General features: G+C 43.1%; 1 protein-coding gene and 1 pseudogene across 3 annotated transcripts in view; both read right to left on the reverse strand.

Moving 5' to 3' along the window:
• Window positions 1-15,610, reverse strand: part of WDR72 (WD repeat domain 72) — a 243,332-nt gene that overhangs the window by 20,716 nt on the left and 207,006 nt on the right. The gene's annotated exons all lie outside the window — the stretch shown is intronic.
• Window positions 6,880-11,209, reverse strand: LOC138844578 (DIS3-like exonuclease 1; annotated as a pseudogene).

Here is a 15,610-nt window from a genome sequence, read left to right on the forward strand (position 1 = left end):
CCCATATGGGGTGCTGGCACTTCAGGGGGTGGCCTTAACCACTATGTCACAGCGCTGGCCTCCAATTAACTTAAATAAAAGGGCCAGCGCTGTGGCACAGTAAGTTAATCCTCTACCTGTGACACCAGTATCACACATGGGTGCCTATTCTAGTCCCGGCTGCTCCTCTTCTGATTCAGCTCTCTGCTATGCTGGGAAAAGCAGCAGAAGATGGCCCAAGCACTTTTGCCCCTGCACCTGGGTGGAAGACCTGGAAGAAGCTCCTGGCTTCAGATCAGCCCAGCTCTGGCCACTGCAGCCATTTGCGGAGTGAACCAATGGATGGAAGACCTTTTGTCTTTCCCCCTCACTGTCTAGATTTTTATTTATATGACAGTTACAGTCCAGAAAAGTCGGAAAGCTGACCCAGAATGTCAGTTTCTATTATCCTTAGCTTACATCAGATAGTTGGAAATTCATAGGCAGTATTCTTGTTCCATGTACATGATGAGTTGAATAGTTACAGGACAGCCTATTTCTGGGCAGTGATGGCTAAGACAGTCTACTTTTTCTGTATTGAATGCTTAGGTAATCATTGGGTAGACTATACTGAGCAAGATCTCTAGGCCAAAGCACCATTAATACAACACTCACTTCCTTATCCTTCAAAGTCCTTTATAACAGATTACATTTATCCCCTACCATAGAAGGGAAAATGTACTGATTTCCACTCTTTCCTTTACTCTCATAAATCATAAAGTTAAATTTACTCTAGGGATTTTATTTCTCTGAACTCAATGTACAGGCATAAAACAAATTTTGTTCTCACAGGACATTCCATTTTTGTTTCATTAATTCAGGGAAAGGGTCACTCAATTTTTAAAGCATTTGGTTTGATCTTTGCTATGATTCATGCTATCTAACATCCAGACACTCCATGCTCTGCAATGTATCTGAGATATAAAATGTGTCTCCATGGACCCCATAATGGTGGTGCCTTCAGATAAAGTGCTCAAAAGTAACAGTGTGTGCTCAGGAGTCTAAGCAAGAGGACCAGAAACAAAATAGACTGATCTGGTATTTAAACAATTGTTTTGACTAAATTCCAAGATAAGGTTCTTTCTCTTCCTATGAAAGGCAAAATACTTGACTGGGGCTAGGTAATGGGGATACTTTAAAAGTTTTTAATCAGATGAATAGGCTTGAATTCCTACTCATTCTCACTGGAACATTTTTATTCTATGTTCAAATACTTGATATTTCTTTCTACAGAGGGAAGTAATAAAAACTTTATTAATGTAATAAAGAAATCAAGATGATTTGCCATAATTTAACTAGATAAAATGAATTCTTTTGATCTTAATGTAAGAATAGACCATGATCTCTAAAGGAATACTGATTTGTGGAAATGTGATTTTTACATAATGGAACCATTTACACTTAACATTTAATTATATTAAATAATGATTCTGATGACTCTATTGGCTCATGTTCTTCTTGTCTATAAATTCTTTCCAGGGAACAGTTACTTGAAAGATTTCCTTATTCCATTGCTATTGAGGGGCTGTTTCTCTCCTTTTATGGCCAAAATTCTACTTTCCATGCTGGGTATCTGCAGGGAACAAGGATCATCAGCCTTTGCATAGAACTTTTTCTCTTCATGAATTAAAGATCACTTAGATTTATTCCTCCAAAACAAATAGAGAGGTTAGTTTGCCAGATTATGGTTATTTTGTTGCAAAACTCTAAAGGTCTTCAGTGGGGGTACCAAACCAGGCACATCACGGTTGGAGCCTGCACAACCGCAGCTCAAGGAAGCAGTTATTCCCAGGGCTCTTACTTCCTACAGCACACAAGTTGTCCAACTAGGATGCATTCAGTGCAGTTAGAGAAGGGAGGTAAACAAAATGCGTGAGAAATCCATTTCATTGAAGAAAAAAAATCTAAAACACAGATCAAACTGGGCTTCCTCCAAGACTAAACTGCCCCTACCCCCAAATCCCCTCATGCAGTAGAACAGAATCTGAGATTCCAACCCACAGAAGGCACCAGCCCTGGCCTCCAGTCAGCCAGCTAGTTATCCATGGAAGTGGCTCAAGGCTGACACTCAGATTGACTGGTTCACACTAATTTACTTCACACAGATTCCATTTATCTCCTAGAAGATCCCCTGGCAGCAGCTTATAATGGCATATCCTAGGATGCCTGCCTGCATGCGTTTTTAAAGCAGCAGTGCTTGATGAATCGGAGTCCAGAAAACAGTTCACAGATTGAGGAGTAGGTGCAATCAGAAAACATCAAGAGGCACAGCTGGGACTTGGTAGCTTGCTTGACTGGCTGGAGCAGCTGAGCATTAACTGTGTCTGCTTTTCTGCTGCCTGTTCACCATCACTGGGACAAATCAGAGCCACCCTTTTTCTTTTACCACTTGCCCTCCAAAAAAAGAAAAGAAAGTGCATCAACAACCAAGTAGCAGGTGCAGCTGTAGAGAAAACTAATTTGACCATTTAACCTTTACTCTTTAAATACTATGATATTGCTGATCTTGGCAAAACTGCAGCTAATAGTTCCAAGGTTAACATACTAGATAGTTAGACTAGGCAAATGTAGTTAGGAAGAAAACTCAAATTTATTTTTTACTACCATGAAGTCAGAAGTGTTGGTTGAGCTGATAAAATCATGGGACTAAGGTGACCATCTAAGAAAGGGACTGTGACTTGATGCTTTCTCTCCTGGGTCTACCCTGGAGCTTGGGGAAAGGCAGAAAACTGTTTATCAAATGAGCAAGTGAATAGATGAATTTATAAACAAGTCTTTATTCTCTACTTGAATTTTAGAAGTGCCATGGACTACTGACTAGCAATGTGTTCAGTTTCCAACGAGAAAACTGAGATCTTGTAATAGCACTAAACTAATGGCATTAGACAATAACAATTCAGTGGCAAATCTACCAAAGCAGTGACAAAGCACATTTAGTACTTAGAAGGTTAAACACTGGGCTGCATAGCGGTTGATGGAAAAAGTAGGATTAAGGCTTTTTGCATGAGATTTGACATGATCGTGTTGTCTGCCTGCTGCTTTAAGCTTTGAAAAACAGCTGGGATCATCTTCTTATAAGCTCCAATTCAAAGATGTTTAAGCAGTCCCCAATCCAATTAAACAGAGGTAAATAGAAGGAAGAATTGTACAGAGTACAATCATCATGTTTTTTCTTAATGAAAAACAGTATAATTGTGGGTTACACAGCTCCTTAATCTCACATTAAATCTAACAGATTGCTGATTTATACTGAGCATGAAGTCCAAGCTTTTTATATTGGTGTGCTTAATTTTAGGCCATTATCCTTTATTATGTGACTTGTAATCCTTAAAGCCAACGATTCTGTCTGGATATTTGGCAAGGATTGTACTTGGTAATACAGGGATTCTGCTTCTAACAGTGATGGTTTAATGGAATGATATAGTATAATTAGATGTTCAAAGAATTACATATACTGCCTTCTTTTCCTAATTGGCTGATTTCTTGTGTTTCCTTCAAACATTATTTAAGATCTCTATTCAGTTTTGGCAATTCTGTTAAAGGACAGCTTTCACAAATGACAGACAAGTCGCTTATTGTTATGGAAATTTAGCTATGTTATTAGGATACCCAATTAGAATAAAATCCTGGCTCATCCACACACTGGGTGACCTTGATCGAGTTAACATTCCTGTGTCTCATTGTCCACATCTACAAAATAGTAATAACGAGGGTGTCTATAGGATACATAGAAATGTTACAGGTGAATGAGGGAAAACATGCTGAGTACTGAACTTACTGGCTAGATGCAGAAGGCCTAATAAACTCACTATTACTATTACTACTCTATTTGCCTATAGGTGAGTGTAAGATGCTAGCTGTCAGATCAAGGCATTTTATTGTATTTTACTAGCAATATAAGAACATTTTAAAAACCTCTGACCTGATAACAATTTAAGAAATCTGTTACATTACCTTCATTTGGGATTGTAGAAAATAGTGTTAGTGGCTCCCTTTTAATAGTCTAAGAAGGTAGGAGGATTTATATCTAATATTAATAATCAAATAATCCTGGTCATAGTAATCTGTAGATTATCTCCTTATCAAGAGTTCTGAACATGAAAGGCAGTGAAGATAATTTCTGACAACACTGACCAGATAACGTAGACCATATTTGAAGGCTAGTTATTAGCTTATTTTTGCTAATAAATTAAATGGATATTAAACTGAATCGCATTGATGACATGTTGATAGCCTTTAGAAATATAGCAATAACCTTTATGAAAAAGTTAATTTGGGTTTGAAAGTTTAAAGTATCACATGCACAATAAAATTTCAGATTATGGATGCAATTAAATCATAACCTTTTAAGTGAACCAGTTACTGGTTCTTATTTGAAAGTAAGAACAGATTTTGCACCCTCTTTTGCAGAGGTCCTTGACTACTGGACATTTTACCGGCTTCCATTCATACATTAGGCTTTACAAAATGCTAGCACTGAAATTAGAAGTCTAAACCTGTTCAGTTTTATCAAAGACAGAATTATTACTGGAGGGTGGTCACTGGATGTAGTACACAGCACAAACATAGAAATAGTGGCTTGCAGGGCTGGCACCATGGCTCACTTGGTTAATCCTCCACCTGTGGTGCCAGCACACCATATGGGTGCTGGTTCTAGTCCCAGCTGCTCCTCTTCCAGTCCAGCTCTCTGCTGTGGCCTGGGAAGGCAGTGGAGCATGGCCCAAGCGCTTGGGCCCCTGCACCCACATGGGAGACCAGGAGGAAGCACCATGCTCCTTGCTTCGGGTCGGTGCAGCGCTGGCCATAGCAGCTATTTGGGAATGAACCAATGGAAGGAAGACCTTTCTGTCCCTCTCAGTGTAACTCTACCTGTCAAAATCTTTTAAATTGTGTAGCACATCTTTAAACATACTTTTAGACTGGACAAGTGGTGACAAATTCTTTTATGGAAGGTCTTCATTTCACTTTAATTCATAAATGAGAGCTTTGCAGGGTACAGCATTCTGGGTTGACAGTTTCTTTTCTCTTAGGACTTGGACTATATCTCGCTATCCTCTCCTAGCCTGTAGGATGTCTGAGAAGTCAGTGAGTCAAATTGGAGATCCTCTGAAAGTAACCTGGCATTTCTCGTGCACATTTTAGAATCTTTTCTTCTACTCTGGAGAGTCTGACTACATTGTGTCAAGGTGAAGATCTTTTCTGGTCATGTCTATTAGGAGTTCTATGTGCTTCCTGTACTTGGATGTCCCCTTCTGTCTCAAATCAGAAAGTTTTCTGAAATTACTTCAATAAAAGGCATCTAATTTTTTCCCTTTCCATACTTTCAAGGAACTCCTAGGACCTGTATTTTGGGTCATTTGATAGTATTCCATAAATCTCCAACACTGGTTTTTAATTTTCTCATTTCTCGTTTTTGGTCCGAGTGTAAAATTCCCAGAGATTTGTCTTCTCTTTTTCTGCATCACTGAGTCTGTTAAGCTTTCCATTGCATTTTTTAATCAATTCTTCATTTTCAACATTTAACTTTGACTTCTCTTTAAAAGTTCAGTTTCATGGGAAAAATAGCGATTCATGTCACTATGGATTTAGTGAATTTGCTTCTCATTACCTCTAATCCTATGATCAAAATTTTTAATTCCACTTCTGGAATTTCTTCAATCTCTTCATTTTCTCATTACAGTATTGAAGTGTTGTGCTCCTTTGGAGGAGTCATGTTCTCCTTGTTTCTTGAGTTGCTGTGTTTACTTTCGGGCATTTGTGGAGGTACTTTATCTTCTCCCCAGTGACTGCTTTTAACTGTTTTTTGATAAGTAGTAAATTATTTTCAGTAAAAATAGGCCAGATCAAGAGATCACTTTTACTGGGGTATACAATCTGCTGGAAAGATGATGGCACACAGAATCGATCAGTATCATGGGGCATCTTAAACAGATACAGCACTTGAACTTGCCTCCATAGCGACAGGAAGTGGCTGTAAAATTATGATAGTACAATATGTGCTAGTTAATCCTGTACAGTCCAAATCACAGCATGCACAGTAAAATTGATCTGTTAAATATGAGTGCGAATAAGGGAGATGTACAGTTCGGCACATGCTCAATTGGACTTACCCCTAAGGGTAAAGCTAGGAACTTGCCATGGGACTCCAAATCCCATTAGGTTGGCAAGTACCAATGCCACCTTACTAAAGTGATCATAACTGATCATAAAGATAGGATTAAGTGTCAAAGGGATCACATAAACAAGACCAGTGTCTGCTAATAATATAGAATTAAAGGAAGGAACGATCCAGCATGGGAAGCAGGATACACAGACTCATAGAATGACAAATCCCTAAACAGCACTCTGGCCTCAATCAGCCCTTAAGGCATTCGGATCTGGCTAAAAAGCCCATGAGTGTATTTCAGGCATGGAAAGCCAAGACACTGTGGCAAAAAATGACCTAAATGAAAGATTTCTGTGAGATCCCAGTGGAAAGAATGGGCCATCAAAGAAGGAGGTACCTTTCTCTGAAGGGAGGAGAGAACTCCCACTTTGATTAGGGCCTCGTCTAAATAAGGTCAGAGTTTCCATAGCTCATGACAAGAGCCTCTGGTGATTACTGATGCCATAAACAAGAGTGTCAATTGTTAAATCAACTACTGGAATCGCTGTGCACTTACTCCCCATGTAGGATCTCTGTCCTTAATGGGTTGCACTATGAGAATTAATGGTAACACTAATCTTCATACAGTACTTTATTCTTTGTGTGGTTGCAAACTGTTAATCTCTACTTAGTATATACTAAGTTGATCTTCTGTATATAAAGATAATTAAAAATGAATCTTGATGTGAATGGGATGGGAGAAGGGAGTAGGAGATGGGATGGTTTGTGGGTCAGAGGGAGGTTGTAGGGGGGAAGAACTGCTATAATCCAAAAGTGGTACTTTTGAAATTTATATTTCAATAGAAAACTTAATATGAATATGTACAATAAATGTTAACTTTGCAATAGATTTCTATATAGGAATAAATGGAAAAATAGACTATGTCAATATTACACATATTCATGATATACCCTTAGTTTACCAACATTTTTGGGTAGTACATTTTTGCTTTGTTTTATCAAATTCTCAGAAATCCTTGAAAAACTCAATGTGAGTGGACCTGCATGTTTCAGACCCATGTTCAAGTGTTAGCTGCATGGTGTTATGGCAATAGTTTGGCCATCACTGAGGAAATTCAAAGGATGCTCTTTAGTACTCTCAGCCATGAAAGAAATTTGGAGAGTATTCTGGGGGAATGGAGGCATTGCAGTTGGAGGAGAAAGTCCAAGTGTTGGGAGGACTGGGAAGGCTTTAGGAAACAAACGGAAATCTATTCAATTCTGATGGACATTGAAAAGTGGCACTCCTAAGTTTTTCATAAAATCCCAAGATTGTTAATGTCATGGATAGCAAGATCCTTTATCTCCAGGAGAGCATACAGGCTCTTTCCCTTACTCTGCCGGAACTCCCAGTATTCCTCAGGGATGACACTTTCTTTGCCAGGCTGAGCATCGTCTGCCATTCTTGGATGATGGGGAGCTCTCGGGAGTATGCTGTGTCTCTGGGGCCACGTACGGTTTATTGCTTATTTCCAGACGTATATTATTGGGATGATATTAGAAAACCTGTACTTATATTTTCACCTATATTGGCACAAAAATGCATTAATGAACTGCATTCTCTGTACTTCACTTTGGAAAGGACACTTCACGCACACACGCAGCCTTCCTGTGATGTGCTCAAACACATGGAAAGTAATGAACTCCCCATTGGATGTGATGCACTTAATCTGGTCATAGGATCTACGAAGGGCTCCTGGTATCTAGCCCCAATCTTCACCACTGGGGCTTAAATAGATCACACTGCCACCTTTATTCTTGAGACTTGCAGTTCCTTTTGTCTCATACCTTGGAACGGACATACAGCTTTGTGCTGGCATCCCAGAATGCCTAAATGATACTGTCAGCAATGCAGCACTCTCTTGGTCAGCATCCTTACCTTTGAAGTCAAGGTGTTGGAAGAGCTCTGTCGCTTGCCTTTGGCACCATTCACTGGCCGCTGTCTGTCGTTGATAGGCTCGCACAATTCTTCAAAATTTCTATTACTCAAAAAAATTGCCTCTTATCTTTTGCAACAGCTGCAATTAATTGAAGTACTGTGTCTGCACATCTTATTGGTGATGTGAAATGGGTGTATTTACCTAATGCGAGTCTGTAGTGGAGGAACTCCTGCTCCCTGCACGAGCCTGTTGAAGTACAGTGCGTTGGACATGGCCAGTGTAGCCATGTATCACAGCAGCTTATTCACCATGGGATCAGCCAGGTCATTGGTTTTAAAAGTGAAAAAGCCAGTGTTTTATTGGAGTTTGTGTCAATGGGGAGCCCTCTGACCTTGGCACTGTGGGGAGCAACTTGGACTGGACTAAGTTACTGGAATTAAGACTTATTCTATGCATCTGCTCTCCCACAATATGGCGCTGAGAAGGGAGAAACAGCTTCTACACAGCTGCCTCCAGTTCAACCAATAGACTGTAGGACCTGCTCCTGATTGGAGGAGAGCAGCGTACTCGGCGTGTGGGTAGCAGAGTTGGGATTGGTGGAAGAGGACTATAAAGGAGGAGAGAGACAACATGCACCAGGAACATCTAAGAGGAACACCTGTGCAGCCCCCGAGAGAGCCGGCCGGCGGTGTGCCGCTCCCCTGTGGAAGTGGGGAAAGTGGCTAGGGGGAACCGCCCTTCCACGGAGGTGGGAGGGACGGTAGCCAACCCGGGAAGAACCAGCAGCAAACCTGGGAAGGGCCGAGCAGACAAAAGAGCAACACAGGGTCCTGTGTCGTTCCTCCACGAAGAGGGGGAGCGACAGGCACTCTGCTGGAGCTCAGAAGAGCTCCTGTGGCAGAAGTGGGTGCTGGTGCAGCAGGGTCTGCTTGGAGAAGCTTCCACAGATCTTGGCCACCTGGTGGCTGGCAAGGATCATGCACTCTGCCACTGTCTTATGGATTTGCAGGGGCTGCCTGGGGATGAGGTCCAGAATGTTCTCATCAAACTGCACATAACCTCAATGCCTTCTAGTTCTAGGGTGTGGGGAGCAACTCAGACTAGACTAAGTTACTGGAATTAAGACTTATTCTATGCATCTGCTCTCCCACAATATGGCGCTGAGAAGGGAGTAAACAACTTCTACGCAGCTGCCTCTCGCCAACTTGAGTGATGACCTGCAGGAGCTGATCCTGCTCCTGATTGGAGGAGAGCAGCATGCTCGGTGTGTGCGTAGCAGAGTTGGGATTGGTGGAAGAGGACTATAAAGGAGGAGAGAGACAACATGCACCAGGAACATCTATCTGAAGGAACATCAGAGCAGCCCCCGAGAGAGCCAGCCGGCGGTGTGCCACTCCCCTGTGGAAGTGGGGAAAGTGGCAGGGGGGCCCGCCCCTCCACAGAGGTGGAGGGACGGCAGCCAACCCGGGAAGGACCAGCAGCAAACCCGGGAAGGGCCGAGCAGACGAAAGAACAACACAGGGTCCTGTGTCGTTCCTCCACGAAGAGGGGGAGCGACATAGGGCACCGCCAAGATCTCGCTGAGCCCGGAAGTGGTGAGCTAGGTCTGTTGACTTTACAATTGCCCACGTTAGCTTCTCCAGCCTACCCTCTTTGCCCTTTTCATCTATGTCTTGGAATCCAGGGATGTCATCAGCGATGCTCAAGTTTCCATCTAGGAGCGCCTGAGCTGTTTTGTAGAACAGTTTGTATGCAGAATGAATACTAGATCTTCCATACCAGACATTCTTAATTTCATAAGAAGTCATATCAAGTTCCCACATGATGCTCACAGCATACCTGTCAACACCTCCCAGCAGAGAACACAAATTGGAGCTGTGGATGGAGGGCAGGCAGTACATGGTGCCCCTGCCCTGGCTTCATTATCCAGGTAAGAGTTGGGCTTCAAAGAGTACATTAGATCAGCTGTATGTATGCCTAGCTCCAGGCTCCCACTGCTTAGGGTGCACACAGCACATTGTCCATGTCTTCACATCCCTTCTGGTGGATGGTAAACACCAGATGGGTTTTCTGCGAGTCTCTCCATTCTCGTTCCTCTTCAGGATTCCCACTCCAAGGGTTTTCTGGGGGTATTGACTGGCTTCTCACCCATCTGGGCTTCAGAGAAAGGCTGCACAGAAATGTTTTCTGCCAGGATCACCTTGATTTCCCCTTCCAGGACATGCCATCTGGGTATAGCAACTTGTCCCAGCAATCGATGCGTATGATAGCCCTGAAATATTGATGCTTTTCAGTTTGTTTGCTGATTGAAATTTGGGGATTCTGTACTCCCAGGATGCAACCAGGAATTTGTTTTCCTGCTGTAACAGTGTGTGTGTTCATAAGATGGGAATGTCGCTTCGTAATCCCATTTATGCTTCTGAATAGTGCCCACCATGTGGCCTGCGGGAATAGGTTCGTTGGTGGCCTCACATTCTGTGGCTATTTCTCCAGTGTGATTTAGGGTATACTTTAACTGCTACCCTGTCTCCGTGGATCGAGCTGCTCTGGGCATTCATTCAGTAGATCAAGATCTTGAAATCCAGTCTTGAGTGACGGTTGCCAGCTTCCTGCAGGCGGACAAAAGCTGCTGCTTTTACTGTCTACTTACATTCACGATTCCCTTAATATACTGTCCAGATTTGATCCCAGCTTCTAACACATCTGGGGGAAGATACTCCTTGTAATTCAGTCCTGTAGACTGCAACCTTTGGAGTTCTTCCTCCTGTTGGGTTTCGTTGATGGAATCGCAAAACTTGTTCAAATAATTGAACGTCCTCCCAAGTACTCCTTCAGTCTTGTCTTCGTGTTCCTTACCAGCGTCTGCCACCATGACAATGGGCGTCTTCTGGCAGTGGTGGTGATACCAGACAGCCGCAGAGTAGACAGTCCTGGTCTGCCAGTCTCTCCGGAGCTTGCGCTTTTCCCGAGAGAGGCAGCCTGAGAGCTGGTACTCATTGGTAAAGAGGACTCGTTCACGGCACGCATGCTTGAGGGGGTTCTGCAGCTTGTTAGAGTACCTGCACCCTCTTCTCCAGTGTGGAGCTCTGGACATCAAACATGCCTTAACGGCCTCATCCTCAGGGCCGAGGGCCCGAGGCTGGCATCCATCAATTCTGTGGCTCATCCTGCAGCTTCTTAGGGATCCTGGAGGTTTGAAAACTGGTTTTCTAAAAGTGATGGCGTTTATCTTGGGACTATGCCTCTGTGGACTAGAGGAGTGTGGGTTCTTTTGGTGAAAACCCAGAGGGGTGTAATGGGTGTGGCCAGAGAGCTCTGATCCGTCCTCCAGGGTAAGAGGAGTGTCCTATGTGACTTGACGCTCAAATTGGGCATGGTAAATCTTATCAGACAGGAGGATTAATCTGCTGTTGGTGTAGCCACACACACCACCTCTTCTCCAAGGAGACCAATGCCTGTTCACTAGCCCCAGTGGGTATAATGCTCATTCACACTGCCACCAGAACCACACAAAGAATCCATGCAATTTTCAGTGTGAGCATGCATCCCATAGCAATAACCCGCACCGGGAATTGGGGAGCCTTGAACCTGTAGAGCTGCCCACAGTGACTCAGCCACACCCTTCCCCTTCAGATGCAGCCTCAGTGTTTTCACAGTCCCAACACAAAAGGCTCCCACAGTCATGAGCACCCAGGCCCCTGTCAATTCTCCCAGCCAGCTACAGGCATCTCGACTCGGCTGGTTGTTGGGCACACAGATTTGAGGTTGCCCTGGGTCTTACTACTGCTGTTCCCCTTACTCTTTTTTTTTTTTTTTTTTTTTTTTTTGACAGGCAGAGTGGACAGTGAGAGAGAGAGAGAGACAGAGAGAAAGGTCTTCCTTTGCCGTTGGTTCACCCTCCAATGGCCGCCGCGGCCGGCGCGCTGCGGCCGGCGCACCGCGCTGATCCGATGGCAGGAGCCAGGAGCCAGGTGCTTTTCCTGGTCTCCCATGGGGTGCAGGGCCCAAGCACCTGGGCCATCCTCCACTGCACTCCCTGGCCACAGCAGAGAGCTGGCCTGGAAGAGGGGCAACCGGGACAGAATCCGGCGCCCCGACCGGGACTAGAACCCGGTGTGCCGGCGCCGCTAGGCGGAGGGTTAGCCTAGTGAGCCGCGGCGCCGGCCTGTTCCCCTTACTCTTACACATTGCAAATCAAAAACAATCAGATCACTGCATGGATCTGATTGTATAAAAGCAGTTGAAAGGACAGAATTAGAAACTTGGTGATGGAAAGGTCTTAGCAAGTGCATGTAGATATAAAGTAGTATCTTGCTTTTGGTCTTTATAACACATACTGCATGAAAACTGAATTTACTGACAAAAGCAATATCTCAAATTGAAATGAATTTCAAAGTGGCAATATTATAAAGGTTAAGTTACGCATAAAGGAAAGATCTTCAGATAATTCTAATAATACTTCACCTTAAAAAATGAAAGAGTAACTTGCCCAATACATTTCAAGGAAAGGAAAACACTGAAGGAAGGAGAAAACTTCTACTTTGCTTATGGCCCTGTCTAAATACTGATGGAGTTTGTGGTCTCAAAAGGCTTCCATGGCCTTGGCAGCTCATGACAAGAGCCTCAGCTGATCACTGATGTCAAAAACAAGAGTTAATCGTTAAATCAACAGGAATCACTGTGAACTTAATCCCCATGTTGGACCTCTGTAGTTAACGAGGTGTACTATGAGAATTAATGCTAAAAGTTTCTTCAAACTGTACTTTATACTTCGTGTGTCTCTCTGGGTGCTAACAGTTAATCTCGACTTAGTATAGAGTTTATTTTCTGTATATAAAGATAATTAAAAATGAATCTTAATGAAGAACAGGATGGGAGAGGGAGTAGGAGAGGGATGGTTTGTGGGTGGGAGGGTGGTTATGGGGGGAAGAGCTGCTATAATCCAAAAGATTTTCAAAAGTTTTCTATAAAAAGAATCAGAGTGGGGGTGGGAGGGCGTAACGGCGGGAGAAAACACTATATTCCTAAAAGCTGTACATATGAAATTTGTATTCATTAAATAAAAACCTTCAAAGAGCTAAATATTTATACTCCAGAACTAACACTAAATTATGACTATAAAAACATGGCTATATTTGCAATTAAACTATTAACTCACTGAAATGAAGGAAATCAGAAAGATAGGAAGAATACACAAGTTGTATACATTTTAAGTATTGGAGTGGAATGATATTTCAAATTATATGCTGGGAGACAAGAAAATATTTCGAATAGATTCAGTTCAATAGTGCTCATAGTGGAATACAAACTGGAAATGGCATAAAGATTTTAGAACAACAACAAAAAAAACTTAACCAAATACACCTCCACCAAAAAGGCAGATTTTTCAGGAAAATCAAAGATGGGAAAGCATGTATAGCTTCATATATCTGTATGTACAAACTTGACATTATCAACACATTTTAATTAATCTATTGGAAGAAAAGATGAGACTGGTTAACAGTAAAATCTGACCTTATGTTGCATAAGACAGAGTTAAGAAAGATTTATATAAATAAAACAACTGTCAAAATACTATTGAACAAAGCATAATGCAAACCAAACATTAGAAGAAGACAGTATTTCATGATATTAAAGGCTATAATCACAATGTATTTCACGGCCTACATCTGCACATAACACTTTAACAAAGCTGAGACTACAGGAAAATCAAAAACAAACTAAGTAACTGATAGGGACAAAATAAAAACTGAGTACTGAGAAAACCTAAAGTAAACCAGAAAGGTAAATCTAATAAACTTTAAATGCCAATAACAGAGGGCATACCTATTTTTGAAGGTACATGAAACATTCACCAAAATTGATTAAATCTTAAGTCTAGGGCAACCTCACACCCTAATATTTCAAAGAATAGAACCAACAGATATTCTTGAATTAAAATAAAAATTTTTTCTACCTGGAAATTTCAAAACACACTGCAAAATAAAAGGGAAACTCAAAATTGCAAAACTTTGTCAAAAGTATGACAATACAGAATTCATGAAATACAATCAACCTAATTATGAAAGGGTATTTTATAATACTAAAAACCTAATAAAAGTAAAAATGACCTAAAGAGCCAACCCAAAAAGGCAAATAAAGAACAGTAAAAGAAACCAAGAGGAAAGAATTACTGTTTTCCCTATCATTCTTTATTAAAACAGAACCAAGACAGGAATACAAAAGGTGCTTTTAATAAAATAAGACTTGGACTGGGGCCTGCACTGTGGTGTAGCAGGTAAAGCCGGTGCCGGTTTGAGTCCCGGCTGCTCAACTTCCCATGCAGCTCTCTTCTATGGCCTGGGAAAGCAGTAGAAGATGACCCAAACCCTTGGACCCCTGCACCCACATAGGAGACATGGAAGAAGCTCCTGGCTCCTGGTTTTGGATTGACACAGCTCTGGCCATTGCAGCTAATTGGAGTGAACCAGCAAATGGAAGATATCTTTCTATGCTTCTCCTTTTCTGTGTAACTGACTTGCAAATACATAAATAAATCCTTTAGGTTTGTTGGTCTTTTTTTTTAATCAGCATGTCTAATGAAGCGAAAAGTCACAAATATCTAAGATTAAAAATGAAAGAGCTTTTTTACCTTTTTTTTTTTTTTTGACAGGCAGAGTGGACAGTGAGAGACAGAGAGACAGAGAGAAAGGTCTTCCTTTGCCGTTGGTTCACCCTCCAATGTCCGCCGTGGCCAGTGCGCTGCAGCCAGCACACCGCGCTGATCCGATGGCAGGAGCCAGGTGCTTCTCCTGGTCTCCCATGGGGTGCAGAGCCCAAGTACTTGGGCCATCCTCCACTGCACTCCCGGGCCATAGCAGAGAGCTGGCCTGGAAGAGGGGCAACCGGGACAGAATCCGGCGCCCCGACCGGAACTAGAACCCGGTGTGCCGGTGCCGCAAGGCGGAGGATTAGCCTAGTGAGCTGCAGCGCCAGCCCTAAAAATTAAAGCCTCATCCTGACTCCAAGGCAGAAGCAGGGCTACTCCACCGTCCTCCCCCCCCCCCCTTCACCTGTATTTGTCAGAGTAGTCAAAGCCATGGAGGCCAGGGCAGGAACACTGGGCTCTGCAGTGAGCTGATGGGATACTCTTTTTTTTTTTTTTTTTTTTTGACAGGCAGAGTGGACAGTGAGAGAGAGAAACAGAGAGAAAGGTCTTCCTTTACCGTTGGTTCACCCTCCAATGGCCGCTGCGGCCAGTGCGCTGCGGCCGGCACACCGCGCTGATCCGATGGCAGCAGCCAGGAGCCAGGTGCTTTTCCTGGTTTCCCATGGGGTACAGGGCCCAAGCACCTGGGCCATCCTCCACTGCACTCCCTGGCCACAGCAGAGAGCTGGCCTGGAAGAGGGGCAACCGGGACAGAATCCGGCGCCCCGACCGGGACTAGAACCTGGTGTGCCGGCGCCACAAGGGGAGGATTAGCCTAGTGAGCCTTGGCGATGTGAATGGAAGGGGAGAGGGAGTGGGAAAGGGGAGGGTTGTGGGTGGGAGGGACGCTATGGGGGGGAAGCCATTGTAATCCATAAG

Source organism: Oryctolagus cuniculus, chromosome 12 (assembly GCF_964237555.1).
Source record: "Oryctolagus cuniculus chromosome 12, mOryCun1.1, whole genome shotgun sequence".
Taxonomy (NCBI): domain Eukaryota; kingdom Metazoa; phylum Chordata; class Mammalia; order Lagomorpha; family Leporidae; genus Oryctolagus; species Oryctolagus cuniculus.